This window comes from Giraffa tippelskirchi, chromosome 12, assembly GCF_054371585.1.
Source record: "Giraffa tippelskirchi isolate mGirTip1 chromosome 12, T2T-mGirTip1v1.2.pri, whole genome shotgun sequence".
NCBI classification, from domain to species: Eukaryota; Metazoa; Chordata; class Mammalia; order Artiodactyla; family Giraffidae; genus Giraffa; species Giraffa tippelskirchi.
The window spans coordinates 28,883,420-28,900,816 of NC_137286.1; the positions used below are offsets into that span (position 1 = coordinate 28,883,420).

Here is a 17,397-nt window from a genome sequence, read left to right on the forward strand (position 1 = left end):
GCTGCTTCCTCCTCCTCCTCCTCCTCTCGCAGCAGCAGTCACAGCAGCAGCAGCAGCAGCAGCCCAAAGGGGGGGAGAGCCGGGCGGCGGGCGGGCGCGTCCCGGAGCGGCCGCGGCGAGGCTGGGGAGACAGCGATCGCGGCGGCTATAGCCACAATTAATTTTCCGAGCTACAGGCGCACACTAGGGCTGTAAAAAAATTTTTGGTTTAACCTTTCCTACCGCTGGGCCAATCAGAGCCGGCGGCGTGCGGGAGCGTCTCTCCCGCCGTCGACCAATCGGCGGGTGCGGGCCCACCCACTCCCGCCCCGCCCGCCCGCCCGCCCGCCGGCTCCCGCCCCCTCGGGCGCTCGCCTCCCCCTCTCCGCGGGCTCTGGGCCTCGCGGCCGCGCGGAGCCGCGTAGGGATACTTCGGTGGGAGCACGCCGCGCCGCGGCCCTTCTCTGCGCCCCCCTGCCCCGCCCCACACTACCTCCACTCCACCCCTGCCACCCCGTGGGTCAGCTCAACCGAAATCCCCCTCTTAGGGTAGATCGCTCCCATTTTCGGCTTCCTTCTCAGTGTATTGAGTCATTTTCGTTCGAGCGTCAATATTTGTCCTTATTAAAGTTTGTATCCAATTTTATTTTTAAAAGCGGGGGCGGTGGTGGCGGCTGCGGTGGAGAGAAGTGGGAGTGCAGGGAGAGGGCAGGAAATGGAGGAGGAAGAGGCGAGGCACTCCTCCGCGGGGTCGGCCTTGCAGGCCCGGGTCCGGCATTTCTGAGCCCGTAGGAAAACTGTGCGTGTCGTAGGTAAAGCTCCTACGAGGCTTCGGAAGGTCGGGGAAGAAAGGCCCACCTCGGGCGTGGAGCGGGTTGGGGGTGGGGGTGGTGTCCTCTACCTTCAGGGAGGAGGGCCGGGAGAGGTTTGGAAACGAAGAGATGAGGAAGTGGGCTGGCGAGCGCGGGGCCAAACAGGGGCTACTTACTCGATTCCTGCGGCTCGGGCGGCGGCGAGCTCGGAGCTCGGGCGCCGCCGGGAAGCCGGGCCTGGGGCTCCCGGCGCTGCGGCGGCGGCGGGCGAGGGCGGCTCAGTGGTGGGCGCCTATGATGGCTTTCCGAAATAAGGGGTGCTCAGAGAGAAAACAATACCAAACAATCTCGAAATAAACCAGGTAACACATGCTCTGTCTGTGCGTCTCTTCCTTTCCCTTCTCTCCCGCTCCAGACCTTCGCTCACGCTCTGGGCGACTCGGTGCCGTGCTCTCCTCGCCGCTCCAGCGTCTTCTCAGCTTCTAATCCGAATTGGAAGCGAGTAGCCGCGAGCGATCACCCTGGAAATGTTTTCATTTTGCTTGTTGACATTGGAAGGAAAAAAAAAAAGGGTGGGCGTCTATTTCTTTCCGGGTTTTTTTTTTTTTAAGCCTTCCTATTTTCACTCCCTCTTTTCTTTTGCGTTCCGTTTCTCAAATGTTTTTAATTTGTGGGGGCCTTAATCCTGAAATAACCTCATGCTTCAGCCAGCCCTTTCCCATCCTGAATGCTGCTGGAGGGCACCCAGGAGCCTTGGGAACGTGCGTCCCACAATTCCAGCTTCTTGGGCTTTAGGACTGGAAGGTTCGGTTGAGGGTTGAAGTGAGTGGGGAGATTGTGATTCGAGGGCTTTAAAGGGATCCCGTGGCCAGGGGCAGGGCTAAGGCCCAGCATTTCCCAGGGATTGGAATTTGGTGCGGAGTACACTGATCAAAGGGTGTTTCATCCCACATGGGCACGAAACATACCCAGTTTACGGAGGATGAAGCCTGAGAGAAGAGGGAGGTGGAGGAGAAGCATACATGAAAAGCACCTTTACCTCTGTAAGGTAAATAATCATAGAATGTAAACCTTTCTTCACTTTGATAAACTCTCAAATTATCTGACAGATTTGGTTATTTACGAAAACGAAGAAAAAAGCGGTGCCTATGTGTGATGTTAAAAGTTCGGTTCTAATATTAAAAAATGCAATTGATGAATACTCGGGTTGACAGCTATTTCTACTCTCCCCATCCCACCCCACCTTGAAATTATGAGAAAGAATAAATGCTGAAGGGAATGAGACAATTACAAATAGCTAATGATTTTTAAATATGTATCTATGAGGAATGGCAATAAAGGAGCTTTGAACATTAGACTAACCTCAACTATCCATTCACTGTATGTATGTGTGTGTGGGTTCCCCCTATGTCTACATAATTCCTCACTTCAAAATAAACTGTATTTACATGTGGGGAAATTCAAAGGTTCTAGCGATCTCCGTTGATGGCGACATGGCCCCAAACTCTTGACTTCTAAGCTCCGGATTTCTCACAGAGCCGGGTGAGCTAATGGGTTTTGCGGGCCCGGCTGGAGAGATCTGTGGGCCTTCCTCTTTCGGCTCACTTTCCTCCTCCCACCCTTCTCCCCGCCCCAAGCCTGTTATTCCTACTTTTCCTCAACTCGCATTCCTGCCTCCTCCCCTCTTCCCCCTCCTTCCCCCTCACTCCCCCCACCCCTCAACTCCCTCTATTCCTCTCTCTCACTCCAGTCCTCCACCTACTCCTCCCCATTCCAACCCCCCACCCCCCACCCCGCGAAGCCCCCCTCCTCATCACCACTTATAATGGCACACAAGGGCTCCCTCTGAGGTGGACGGCCCGGTACGTTTTCGTAGTCGGTCTAGCGTGAAATGATTCGGTGTAACCGGATTCTTGGGAAAGGACAGGTTACGTAAACATTTACTGATGTGGAGTAACTATACTATTTGTACTCTGATATGCAGGAAGGAAAGTGTTGATTAACACAGAAGAAAAAAAAAGCGAAATTAGCTGATTGCATGCTCATAAGTGCAAGCTGTCATTGAACTGCTTTTAAAATAGACACAGCTGGGTGTTTGTGTTGAAAAATTTCTTGTGTTTTTGCTAATACTGAAATAAGCATGATTTTGTATACCAAACATTTTCAGATCATTAAAATTTGTAATCTGTGCTGGTTTTAAACACAAAGAAAAGAAACAGAATCATTTCGATGTAAAATTTGCTGATATTATATTAACTCAATCAGGTCTGTACAAATTGTGCATTGTGCCTCCTAAAATCTGTTTGATCAATTTAATACACAAAGTGCCAAACGTGGGTATTGTTTGTTAACATTCGACATTTTATTCAAATCTGAGCTCAGCAGCAAACTGGAGGAGCAGTCCTTGAATACAACACCAGCACTGACTGATGAATTTTTAATGTTTTAAGGTGTTTCTTAGGTCAAAGCTGAGTGTTCATTGTTTTGTAATCCTGCATAAAATTTTAGCAGGTGAAAATAAGGTTTTCCTGTGTACTTTCAAATAGCAAAAACTGGGGTCTGCTCATGAGAGCCGGATTAATCTTATTTTATGTGCTAGGAGCATATATTGACTGGGAAAATGTTTTGCATGCAGATTTAAAATGCATTATATTATTTTAAGGGTTGCATGGACGCAAGTCTTAAGATATTTGTGGTAGGAATAAATAGATAATAGTTTAATATAATCATATTAAAGATATATTCTTCCTAATGACAAAGGTTACTTGCAGTGGGGGGGTGAGCTTGAATTCCTTCTAATAATTTTAATTAGACTTTATGATGAGATAGAATGATATATATATATATATGTACATCTATATGTATATATATGGGCTTGTTCAACAAAACATGCACTGTTTACTCAGCAGCCCACATTTGTCTCAGCAATGGCTTCTTTTTAGAACTGCTACTAGATGAAATGGAGGGGGAGGGGGTTCTTGGACAGAGTATTGTTCAAGTTGAATGTCCCTGGATAGAGCTTTGTATATCCTACTGGCCAATTTGGGTGCAAATTGGATTTGAAGGACTGCCCACATCCACCTCAGGCCTCTTTCCTCAACGCATGAGACCCTAACTCTGTATTTCCACCTCATTCAGTCTCTATGTTACCTTCAGAAGACAGAAGGCGTCTGGTGCTCTCAGATCTGAAAAAAATTCTCTATCACTTTAATATTGTATCATCATCAGCTTAATCTTGAGCTCTCATACACATGGATCTATAAATGTACAGTGTTAACGTCAAAGCCTAAGTTAGAGCAAATGTAATTTTCTGGCATATACAGTGGTAAACTTCTCCTCTGTCTGCCCCCCACCCCCACCCCGCTGAATGAGGACAGGCCTTGTAAAGAGTGAGCAGATCCAAGGGAAGAATTCCTTGGGAAATGAATTAGATTATTCCATCTCTAGTTTTAATTAAATAGCCAAGGCTCCACGGCCAACTTGCAGGGAGCAGCACGTTTGGTTTTTCCATTTGGTGGGGTTACCTTGAGTCTTCCTTAGGGCCTGTTTCCCCGCTTTGGTCGGTGCTTTGCTTCTTTCCCCCTTGTTGCCTGCTGGTTAAAGGAGGGCGAGCCATCTTTGCCTAAAATCCACCCTACTCTGGGCTCCCTGGATAGGGTGTCCTTGGAGCAGCGCCCAGCACCAAGTTCTGGATAAAGCTCTATTCCTGCAGATGCAAGGGGAGTCTCTGGCCCAGTGACGTTTGGGAGTGAGCGGAACCCTTGCGGAGGCATCCAGGTATTTCCAGATATCCCGCGACTATTGAGGTCTGCTCTCGCTCAAGCCAACTCGTCCGTAATCCCTTCCTAACAGCAGGTAATGGTGCTAACATTTAGTGATTATAAGTTACTCTTTAGCGTGTTGTATTCTTGTTCTGTGGGTTTTGGTTACAGGTTATACGATTAGGTTTGCGAGAACAGTTAGTGAACTAAACTTCTCAGTGAGAGGTCTTCACACCAGGGAAGTGTTACTTTTCTGCAGCAGCCCTGCCTCATCACTCATTAGGGAGCTGCAGGTTGTCAAGCGGCTGCTCTTAGAACGCGCGCACACCCTCAATATCCCCAGGGGCGCGCACATGTGCGCGCGCACATACGCGCGCGTGTACAACACACACACACACACACACACACTCCCCTCACTAAAACTAAATTAAGAAGCCGATGATTAAGACAAGCGTCTACTAGGCCTGTCATTTCAGCATCCTTCCATCATAACATTGTGGCACCGGCAATTTTGCTTGAGAACCTCGAGGAAAAAAAAATCCATGGGAGAGCCTCGTATTTGAGCGTCGAGATGCTTAACTTGTAAAAGCTAGGGAAACACTTCGGAAGCGAGAAAGTCCAAAGTTAAAAAAAAATTAAAAAGAAGAGAAACAAGAGGAGGTCTGGATAGAGAGCCTGGGACTCCCCAGGCAGGTTTCTGTGACTCTGCCAGAGAGGTTCCAAGCTCTCTGAAGGCAAGCACGTACTCATCCAAAGGAATCATCTTGGGACCTGCAACAAAATACACTCTGGAGAAGCTTCTTCCCATTGCTAACCGCGCAGACAGCCAGGTATGGAGAAATCCATAAGGAAATATCACCACCCTAAAGTCGAAGGACCTTGAAAAAGTCTCTCTTGAACAACCGTTCAGTAGAACACTCTGCACAGATCTTGTAGATATAAAATGCCCACTAGCCCTTATTTGCCAGCATGCTTGGGATCTCTGATTGTGGACAATTTGCAGAGGGAGTTGAGTCCTGCTAGTGTTGAGGGCAGGCCTGTTCCATTTTTTTTGACCTGATCCAATTGGGAGAATAAGTCCCACACCTTTTGGGCAATCGTGCCCTGAGAGGCCAGTTTCTTTTTTTCTTCTAGTTGCCCTAGGAAGAGGCAAAGCCCATCCTTCAGAGGGGTCAGGAAATGCAAAAGACAAAGACAAAGAGTTGGAGGGGTGATGGTAAGCGGGAATGACGGAAGCTAGTGCTAGGTCCTTAGCTTTAACCCTTGAGTCTATCTGAGAAGGGAGGAAGTGAGAGTTGGCCAAAGTCAGCACACAAGACAATGCTACCTTGGATTTTCCATCAGTGGGGCACCGAAGGGGGGGGGAATGACTTCATAAACATGTATCAGTCTGAAAGAAGAACTCACAGGCCTCAAAATGCTGAGCTCCTGGAGTTCCAGCTCCTTACTGTCCCCTCACTGTTCTCTTTAATTAGTTGGCGCTGCATTTTGATTTCCCATAGGAGACCAAATAATCTACTTTTGGAAATGCTAATGGAAGTCTTCAGAGAATGTGAGGCATCGAATCTCCTCTTTTCTGAAGCACCATTCCAAAAGGTCCCCCAAAACTCCAGTCGTTGACAGAAAAGATGAAAAGGTGCGGCTTAGTGGCAGTTATTAGGACGGCGGGCTCCAAACCAGTCACTCTAAATAGTTAAAAAGTACACGAAGAGCATGGAACAATACAGAAGATTGATGAGTATGTTTCAGACAATGCTTGCACCCACTGATGGCTTGTGCAGGAATGACGATGGAGAAAACTGCCTGCGTTGGGGTGAGCAGGCCAGGAGGCACGCAGAGACCCCTCCACCCCCTAAGTCCCCCTTCGCATTTGAAAAGTCATATGAGACAAAGAACACTATTTACTAATCAAATACATCCGCTTCCTTTCTAAAAACCCAGGTGGACAAACCCATGAGCCAGTTTTTACTTCTTGTCTATCTCATACCCACCTGCCTTCCTCACTCTCGAATTGCAGTTCCTGTAGGTCTTCCCCTCCCCCTCCAGCTCGAAGCAGTGGAAAATGTGTTGGAGCAACGTTTCGCAAAAAGTCCCGATCTTCTCCCTCCCTCGCTAACCCCTGGAGGCTGTAACGGCCACGGTTCCGGCGAGGAGGAAAGCGGAATACTGGCTCCCTGGCCCGGCGCGCCGCTCCTCCCCGCCCGCACCCGCGCGCCTGCCCCGCGCTCCTTTGTCGCCCGCGCCTGCCGAGCGCAATCCTCCTAGAAGACTTGCTTTTAGGTTTCATTTCCGGATTTTCCCCTCTTAGAGTTACCTTTTCAGCCCAGATGTCTCGTGTTTGCCCATCATGCCGGAAGCAGGCATACAGATCAATATTTTTGGGCTAAGAGGTCATCTGCCACAGTGAAGGCGGAAAAAAAAAAAAAAATAGAGCCCAGTTAAAGGTTTTCAGCTTGTTATTTGTATAAAGCACAGCTCAGAGTTAAAAGATGGGGGTGCGTGCAGGTGAAGTTAACTTGAATATTCAGTTACATGGAAGGGGTGATGGGGGAGAGCAGTTATAACCCTATTTCTCTCCGGCCCTTTCGAAGGAGCCGAAGGCAGGGAGGAGAGGAGCGGCCAGGGTAAACTAGATGCAGGATAGCGTCAGGAACAAGTGACCGTTATCATGTGCAAGCAAAACAACCCTACTCTTCCGGTTCAGAATCTACAAAAAAGGTAGTGGTGGAGATGGAAGGGGGGTCATTTTTATTTTAAAAACAACCCCAGATAGGTTCTTGTTTAGTATCTTCCTTCTAGGCTTGTCCTAAGCACTCAGGAGAGAAAGTACCCGTTCAAGAAGAAAGCCGGGTCGGCAAGTTTGGCTCCCGAGCGTGTGAACTATGAATCACCGCGGTGAAGATCTTTTCCTTTTTTTTTTTCTCACCCTTTTCTTTTCTCTTGGAGCGTGAACTTGTTAGATAAGATAGATGAGGCCACAGGGAAATGGGATCGCTGAGAAAGCCCGGCTCCTTGGAGAGCAGCCTTGAGGCTGGCAGGCGGCCGCTGAGCGCTGCCTTGGACAGAGCTGAGGGGCGCGGGGCTCGCTGAGGGGCGCGGGGCTCGCTCCGGAGCGGTCCCAACTCAAGTCCCCGCGGCCGCCCGCAGGCGGCACCCCGCGCTGTGATCGTCGCCTAAGCAGCCAATCCTTTGGCCTTGGAGGAAACAACCCATAAGACGAAAAGCCCCTAGCTGAGCCGAGTATCTGCCTTCCGGCTTGGAACATTGAACGGGGCCCTCAGGTTTTCCTAGAAATCCGAAGTCTGGTCCACAAAGCAATCGGAGGGTGGGAGACACTAGATTTTAAAGAAGTTTGGAGTCACGCGTGAACACTGTTTTCCCCATTGATTAGAAGTGGCTCTCTTTTCCTATTTATATATATACTCCACATGCTATTGATTACACACGGCTATTTACTTGAAGAAATGCTTAGAGTATCTTTAGCACACGCTCCTCTGTCTTTGTCCCTCTCAAAGATTTCAGCTGATAGTGTGGCTGGTTGGGATCAATTAGCACTGGATTTTGCCCCGGGATTGCTCCCCAGGGCGGACAAATGGAGCCAACACATCTCCAGCGACTTTTTTTTTTTCTCCCACGTGCGAATCCACGCCAGAGCTTTAGAAGCAGTTCAAAATCCCCAGCCTTGGTTTCACTTGATTTTGTTGTTATTGTTATTGATAAATATTGGGTCATACACAGCCACTTGTCAGAGTCTTTGGCTCCGACTGGCATCTACAGCTTCTAGAGGGGCGTTTGGGTTGTATTCTAGGAACTGGAGAGATTTGTTGGGAAAAGCATTTCATAGTCTCTGCTCTTTTAGTTGCAGACATGGCCCCTTAAAATCCTACTCTTTCCTGTCTACTGTCAGGTATATTTCTTTATTTGTTCAGATATGTGAACGCTGGGTATATATGTCACCCTCCCCCCACCATCTATCTTCTAATTGAAATTATCTTTAAAACAAAAAACTATTGATCTCAGTCTTCTGAAGTATATCTGAAACTAAAAAGAACATAGGCTAATAGACAGATAATTGTTGTAATTGTTGGGGGATGGTTGGGTAGGTAGGACGTTTGGGAGTTGTGTAATTGGAGTAATATACACAGTTTATCTTTCCATGGTGCTGTATATACTCTTTCCCTTGATACTTATTGCACACGGACTGAGCCCATGGTCGGCTTGTCTTGGCATGTTTGAAGCCCCAGACACCCAACAGTATCATTACAGGAAAGAGACAAAACCCCAAAGACTAGAGGCAGGGAGGCGTCTAGCTTGAGGTGAATGGAGAGTTTGTCTTGGCGTTGGACTTTGCGGGTAAGCGCGCACCCACTGGCTCAGACAGCCTGGCAGCGGAGAGTTCAGGTCTTCCCCGCATCGAAGTTCAGGGAGGGGGCGCTGGGGAAAGAAACAGCTGATTTTCGACATTTCAAAGGGACTCTTTCTATTTATCAGTGTTACCGAAGTGTACGTTACTGGAGAAACAACAAAACAAGCATAGAGCTGCAATTTTCAAGAAAATAGGATCTCCAAATATAAAAATAAAAAAGTAGCAGATAAGATGTATAATTCAATCAAATTACACAAAATTGCTTGAAAATCCAGAACAGTAGCGATCCATTATGCCTCTGTTTTATTAGTGACAAGTACAATTACTCTAAAATAAAGAACACTGGTGAATATATAATTGGCTGTAATCATGTTAGTGTTTGAATAAAAATGACGGGAACATTTAACACTTTGACAACAAAATGTTCAGAAATAACTTATTTATTCAAACAGTTTTTATTTTCCACCAAGTGAAGGAGAAACACAGTTTGCTTAGAAAAATCAATGACTTTTCCCTGCAATAAATAAATATCCAAAAGGGGGGGAAAAACAGCCCCACACCTCTATATTATTACTATTATTATTTTTAACCAGCAAGAAGCTTAATCCTGTGTTTGGAGTCAGCACCGCCTAACTGTTGTTGGGTACCAACGGCCGCCACCTAGAGGAAGAGCTATGCAGTTCAGCCAACGCCAACCCGTTTTCCGGCGGTGACCTCGGGAATCAAAGTTAATATTCCTTTGCAAATTGCTCTCCAAACTAACTCCCCCCTCCGCCACCCCTCTGTCCCCTTCCTCCGTGCAACATCGTCATAATATTTTCTTAGTAATTGCTCTGTGCAACTGACAGAAGCGCCTAGTCTCTGGCAGCGCGATCCTCTTCCAGCAAAGCGCCAGAGCGCGCCGGGGAAGCAAGTCTGGAGAGAGAATGCACTTTTGACCAAAGTTCGTCCAGAGCAGCCTGAATTCAGGTCTCAAAAGGCAACAGTTGATGCCGGAACCCCACCTTCCAGTGCTTTTTAAAGGGCGTTCTTAGGGACATTACACAGCCCGGCCTCGGGTCCGCCTGTCTGCCAGTGCACCGCGGGGCCTTTACCCCCGAATTCTCCCCGAGCCGCATCACGCCCCTCCCCGCCGCTAACCCGGAGTTGTGCGGCCCGGGTTCTTCCCTAATCGAACCCTCACGCCTAAAGAGTCCTTTGATTTTCCTAAATGGGTTGTTTGAAGTTCTGAGGTAAAGGTGTTGGGGGAAGGCCATGTTTGGAGGGGTCACCCATGTGGCCCGGGAAGGCCGAACCAGGAGAAATCCCAGGTCTTTACACTGAATCCTGGAGTTTTGAGAAACGTCCACATTTTGCAGGGTAATTTGAGGCTGGACCCCGAAGGGACCAGGGACCTGTTCGGATTTTAGTTTTGGTGGCTCCTATCTATCGGCTCATCACACAGAGAAAGCCAACCTTACACCCGGATCTTGCCTGGTGCTCTCAAGCAGATCTTGGGGAAAGGAGCCGCCAAGCGGGTGCGAGGGGCTAGGAAAACTGAAGCTGGGGGGCGGGGGGCCCTGCTTGGTAGCGAGCTGTCCACAGCCGCGCGCCGACCCTGCAGGCGTTTCTACCCGCCCCATCCGTCCAAAGTTTTGTTTTGCTTTTCTTTATGTACCTAGAACATTGTTCAAGCTGAAAGTTTGCTAGGGAGGAAAAAACAAGCAAGCTGAATTCGTATGGGGCAAATAAAAACCCCAAACCAAAACCCTACCCTGATAAATAATTGGGCTTTAATTTGATTTCATTCCTCAAGTTTCCCCTTCCCTTTCTTCCTCCCCTCTTTGCTTTCCTTTCCCAATTTCTCACCTTCCCCATGCCTATCTTTATTTCTGTCTCTGCGACCTATCCAAATAGTGTGACAGAAAAGACGCAGCGCGAGGTGGGTGGAGGTGACCATTTCTATGCTGAGTTTCTCAGAACCTCCCTACTTGTCAGCTCTCAGCCCCGACGCTGCAGGAGTTTAAAGGAGACATCCCAGAGACAACCTCAGAACCATGGACTTCTTTTTTATACTGCAGAGAGCATTTTCTAAATAGTCGAAATATAGATACAGCTATATCTCTCCTAAAACGGATGGCCCAGTACTATGCCTCCCCGGTGGTGTGAGGCACGCCCCAAACCCTAAGAACTTAAGTCCCCAGAATCTTTCCGTTTTGTTTTACATCAAACTAGCTCTTCCACTCTCAACTCCCAGGTCTATCATTCGTCTCCCGCATTATATTAACAGGCGATGTTAGCCTTCCCCTACGTGTTTAGGCTGCTAATGCAGTCCACTTAACGCAACAAAAATGCTCATCTGTGGAGATTTTCCCAAGGCTAGCCGCGATGTTGGCTCCTTTTCTTTTCAGGGCACGTCCATTCCTCCCCTCACTCTGCTTTACTTGAGGTGGGGACTGAGAAGGGGGTCCAACCACGGTGTGTGAGGGTGGGAGAGCTCCCCTGCCTCTGTCTCCTGCCTGCCAATACACCCGAGGGATAGTGAATTTTTGGTTTTCTCTAAGGAGCCGAAGAATCTGGAAGCTTCAGCCGTGGCACTTGGTTGCCTCTTTGGTTAACTTGCCTTCCTCTTTCTTCTCACCTCAGTGTGTGAAAGCAGTTCAGGATTGCTCACAGCCTCCTCTGCTTCCTTCTTAGCTCCTGCCTTCTGAAGAGAACTCTGCTGGCTTTCTTTTCTGTTTTGGCAGGAAAGCCTGGTTGGAGATGCTCTCTGTATCAGATTGTTTATGTGTTGCGAACGCTTGTCTAGTTTTAATAACTTTATGGGGGAGACTGTCCTGGGCTTGCTGGCATTTCCTCCCCCAACCTCTCTTTGGAGGAGACTGTCCTGAGGAAGGAATCACCTGAGCTTAGCTGATGGCCTTTTGTCAGGTTCTCTTACTTCTTAAAGTCTGACCTGAGAAAGTCCTGTGTCATCAGGATTCATATGTATCCAGTTTCCAAGGAGAAGGACATTAGACAGAAAGAAAAATAAAATTAACTTAATATATAATAAGTATTTTTTCGGTTTTGGTTTAAAAGAGGATTACCTTTATTGCTCCCATTTAAAATATTTTAGTTTTTTTTTTTTTAACCTAAAAAATATAGATGTTAGAACAGCTTTCTAGCTCCGGCTCTACCATGCTCTTCTTATGGCTCCTTAGCAAGTTACTTCACCTTTATAGTTTCTTTCTTCATATGAAAAATAAGTGATCCTCCTTCATTAATATATAAGATGTCATCCACTCACCAAAATCGCAAAAGCAGTTAAAAACAATTTCCCAAACCCTAAGAATCTCTTTTTTTTTTTTTTTGGAAGAGGTTAAAAAAATCTTATTCAAACAGCAGCAGCGACATCTAGTGACCATAGTGCTCAATAGTAACTGTGGAAAGTTTATTGAAGAGTGGGCTTTCGGAGTGAGATATCCCGGTTTTTCTAATAAATCTTAATTGTCTGGCAAACAGTACTCTTTTGTATTCAAAGAGATCTTACAGAGTATAGATTATGGCAATGAGAAAAAGAAAGATGCTTACCAACCTCAAGTGTGCATATACGGCAGTTAAAAACGATTAGAACATTCTTCTAATGTTTTAAATTCCATGTCAAGAGACTGTTGTTGTTGTTCAGTCACTCAGTCATGTCTGACTCTTTGCAGCCCCATGGACTATATAGCACACCAGGCTTCCCTATCTTTCACTATCTCCTGGAATTTGCTCAAACTCATGTCCATTGAGTTGGTGATGCCATCCAACCATCTCATCCTCTGTTGCTCTCTTCTCCTCCTGCCCTCAGTCTTTCCCAGCATCAGGGTCTTTTCCAAAGAGTTGTTTCTTCGCATCAGGTGGCCAAAGTATTGGAGCTTCAGCTTCAGCATCAGTCCTTCCAATGAATATTCAGGGACTGATTGCCTTTAGGATGGACTGGTTTGATCTCCTTGCTATCCAAGGGACTCTCAAGAGTCTTCTCCAGCACCACAGTTCAAAAGCATCAATTCTTCAGCACTCAGCCTTCTTTATGGTCCAACTGTCACATCTGTACATGACTACTAAAAAAACCATAGCTTTGATTATATGAACCTTTGTTGGCAAAGTAACGTCTCTGCTTTTTAATACCCTGTCTAGGTTTGTCATAGCTTTTCTTCCAAGAAGCAAGTGTCTTTTAATTTCAAGAGACTAGTTCTAAAAAAATAGTTTTGTGGATTGTGCTTTATTTAGCTAATTTTCCAAGTTAAAATCAATTGTATTAGTGCACAAATACTTAACAAAACTGGAAAAAGTTATAAATTTCCAAGATTTCCTTCCTTTTGGATCAACCATTTAGATGATTTGAGATTGCTGTCTAGTCAATATCATGGAACACACTAAAAATAACTCCCTCGTTTAAGTCACCACATTTATATACTCTGTGTATATCACCTTGCTCGAAATATTTTTAAATTCAAAGAAATGGGATTCCCATTATTAGATAGTCTTCATCTCTTTTTGTATCAAGGATTATCTGGGCACAGGTGAAGTCTTAGTAATGGCAGAGAGACTGCATAGCCTAAGACATTTCAGAGTAACTATGTTAGCATTTTCTTGGCATTTCATACTTTAGACAGAGGTAAAGAATTCATCTTATTCTCTGTGACCTTATAAGCTGGCCCATAGTGTGTGGGCATAGTTTGTTCATGCCTCGGTGAAGTATGTGTTTCAATTTCTAATAGCAAAGCAGATGATGACTGCTGGAATGTACGGATACATGTTTTATAACTTTAAAGGAAGCCATCTTTGTTTATTAAATTTTACTTTTGACCAGTACTTTCTGTGCTTTTACTATGTAATTTCGCCACTGATTGACTTACTAGATATTTTAGCCAGGTAGTATTCTAGTGTAATAAGACAACTGGACACATAATTAACCCCAGGGAGAACTTAAGCTAGTCACACCACTTTCTTTTTTTTTTTAATTAATTATTTTTAGCTGTGTTGGGTCTTTGTTGCTGCACATGGGCTTTCTATAGTTGTGGTGAGTGGGGGCTACCCTTTGTTGTGGTGTGCGGGCTTCTCATTGTGATACCTTCGCTTGTTGCAGAGCACAGGCTTGGTAATCGTGGCACATGGGATTAGTTGCTCTGCAACATGTGGCATCTTCCTTGACCAGGGAATGAACTTGTGTCCCATGCATTGGTTGGTGGATTCTTATACATTGTACCACCATGGAAGTCCCATGCCACTTTCTTGACCTTAGCTTCCTTATATACACAATGAGGAGGTCGAACACCCCGTGTCCCTTATTGCTCAAAACAACTGTAAATCAATAACTCTCCAATCCTCATTTGCCAGGACCCTCTTCAGGTGTCTCTGTGGTCATTTGTGACTCTTCAGTGTAGATTCTGAATTATCCAATTAGGCATCTCATCAGAAATTGGAATTAAAGGAACTGAGGAATCCTAATTCTTCATGTCCTGCCCATCTACCCCTTTGTCTGATTTTTAGGAATGGCAAAAATCTTAGACTTTCTAGTCAACATTTACCAATTCGTTGGCATTCACCCTCTGCTGTCCATCCAGAAAAATCACAGTGTGGGAATGGAACAACTGAACACAAAGCTGGGGCAGCTGTATTTGAGTTTATCTAACATGTTCCCATATCCTCATGGTAATGATTATTTGTTATTATCATTAGCCAGAGCCAAAGTATTCTGGCTGCAAGCAGCCTACATTTCCTTCCCACTTATGTGGCCTATGAATGCATTTCTTCAAGAGATGGCAGTAAAATATCTCAGATTTCTATCTGGCTTAAAATATCATCACATACACTTCGCAAGGAGAAGATTGTTCACAGGAGGCACATATTACCCTGTGATGCAAATATGGTGGTGGTGGTTTAAGTTGCTAAGTCATATCCGACACTTGTGACCCTGTGGACTGTAGCCCACCAAGCTCTTCTGTCCATGGGATTTTCCAGGCAAGAATACTGGAGTGGGTTGCTATTTCCTTATCCAGATGCAAATATGCTCAGCATTTAATATAGGATCCAGGGAGGCTGAAGACATGTATGAGAAGAATCAAAATTATACTGACCTGGATTGACAGAAGGAACAGGTTCATCGTAAAGAAAATTCTGAATCTCTCAAGGGCTTGTTTTTAAGATGCTTTTTGCTTTCTCTTTTCTCATCTCTCTAGATGTCCTCCTGCTCTTCATACAACTCAGACTGGTAATAAAAATACCGTATATTGGTATAAAATTAGCAAGGCATATTTTCTTCTGTGAATTCCTCTCAGATTCAAGAGACGGGTATTATTTTACTTTAGAAGTGAGGAAACTGGCCTAGAGAGACTAAATTACTAATTACCTGATCTCATACCTCTAGGAAGACCCAGAGCAGCAGCATGAATTCTGGCCTCGACTAGGTTGCATCTTACTGCGGGTGGTCCTCAGGGTTGAGGTCCTCCCACTGGGAACCAGGGTTACTGACCAGCCTGCTGCTGTTCCTCAGGCCTCACCAAGATCCTACCACATATATTGGAGAAGTCTCAACTTTTAGGGGATTCTTGGGAACCTTGCACCACGATAGAATCTGTGCTTGCTACTCTTCACTCATGTATGATTTTCTCCTCTTAATGCTAACAATTTTATATTATCTATATTATTTATATTTTCTTCTTGAGGGATAATCTTTGTAAAAAGATAGCAAAAATAATGTAAAAATATAATATTTATATTTTCTATAGGAGGGACAATCGTTGCAAAGAGATTATACTCAAAACATGTTTGTTAACGACTTAGGATCCTAGATTTTGGAATTGAAACAGATGTAAGACATCCTGATTCAGCAGCTCTAGAGAGAGATCCCTATCTTAATCAGTAGCTCCTAGGATCTGTGCTGAGTCCCAGTTTGGATTATTCTGAGTGTTCTGGCTTTGTTTCCTGCCCATCTCCCTTCCTTCTTGGCTTCATACATTAATGTATTTGGGAATTCCATTCTTGCTGGCTAGCCTGTGGGCTGACTTTCCAAATGGGCTGCGTCTTCGGTAGCAGGCTGTAGATCTGGCGAAGGACCCTGCTCTCAGCTGGGAGCTGTTTTCTTCCTCTTGAATGTTATTTTGTCTGAAGTAGCTCTCTGCTGCCCTCCACTGGCACTCAGCCACTAGAGCTAGCAAGCCTTCTGCATCTCCGCTAACACTGCATCTAACTCTCCAAAGGAGCTACCAGAGTATTACTAACCACAGGAAGCCCAGCACTATGTGTAGTTTTAATAGCATGAAACATAGGACCCAGGCCCTTTCATGTCCACTTATACCTCATGTTCTTGCTTTCTGAGAATGAGTTTGCTGATGGGCTGTGTATGAGTATCTGACTTATACTATTCAAGTATTTGTGCTAGAGTATTTGGAAGGGATTGCTTGAAAGTGTAAAACTTCTATTTAATTACCAAGCTGAAATACACTTCAGCTGACACGATACTTGGCCACAAATTTCTGAGTGTTTTGTACTTACTCAGTCTTAAGTAATATTAAGCAATTTTATCTTATTGCTATAAAGATATAGTGAATTGTATGAAATCCCTAAATGATATGTACAGTTTCCATTTATTCAATGATTATGTGTTAGACACACGCAATGTGCCAGACACTCTTCTTGGTGCTGAGAATGCAGTGCTGGATAAAAGAGATGCAAACTATAAAAACACCTTCTGCCTTTACTGAGCTTGTTTACTAGTTGAGAATGGTAACTATTGAATGAATTAATAAGCAAAACGCCCTTTGAGGGAATATGGTACTACCATATCTAATAATTCCTGCCAGAAAAACATTTCAGGGATTCCATGTTTTTAAGAATATCAGTATTAGGATTGAGAGTCATAACCAAAGTTAGATAGGGACTTTTTCTACAAATATTTAATGTGTTATTCCTTCATTCATAACTTTATTATAAATCAAGTATGGGTCTATTAAAGCAATTGATGCAGATGAATGTATGAATGCTTCAGCTGCAAAGATGTTTCATCTTTTTATTCTATCACAATCTTCTCTTCTGTTAAAATGTCTGATGTTTGCCACCTTGTCACCCCCTGTAAGAGCTATCATGGAAGTCCCTGCTATTGCTGCCTTGATTATGAGATCTAGCACTGTCTTTCCTTTTTCCTTTGTTTTTTTTTAATTAAGTTCTCTTTTTATGTTTTTTGCTTAGATACACTCTCGATACACTCTAACAGTCTTAGATACACTGTAGATACACTGTAGATACACTCTGTCTAACTCACAGATACACTCTGACAGAGGCTTGCACGTGTACTAAGTCCTTCCATTGGGTCTGACTCTGTGTGACACTATGGATGGTAGCCTGCCAGGCTCCTCTGTCCCTGGGATTCTCCAGGCAAGAATTCTGGGGTGGGTTACCATACCCTCCTCCAGGGGATCTTCCTGACCCTGACTTGCATCTCTTATGTGTACCTGCATTGGCAGACAGGTTCTTT

The 17,397-nt window shown here is 45.3% G+C and overlaps 2 long non-coding RNA genes across 2 annotated transcripts in view; one reads left to right on the forward strand and one right to left on the reverse strand.

Moving 5' to 3' along the window:
• LOC145528894 (uncharacterized) overlaps positions 1–17,397 on the forward strand; it is a 425,445-nt gene that overhangs the window by 345,062 nt on the left and 62,986 nt on the right. The window lies entirely within an intron of this gene.
• On the reverse strand, positions 604–6,761 carry LOC145528893 (uncharacterized). Its single transcript, XR_014070770.1, has 2 exons — positions 6,544–6,761; positions 604–1,312 (listed from the first exon to the last, which is right to left on the reverse strand). It is a non-coding gene; the product is annotated as an uncharacterized LOC145528893 (long non-coding RNA).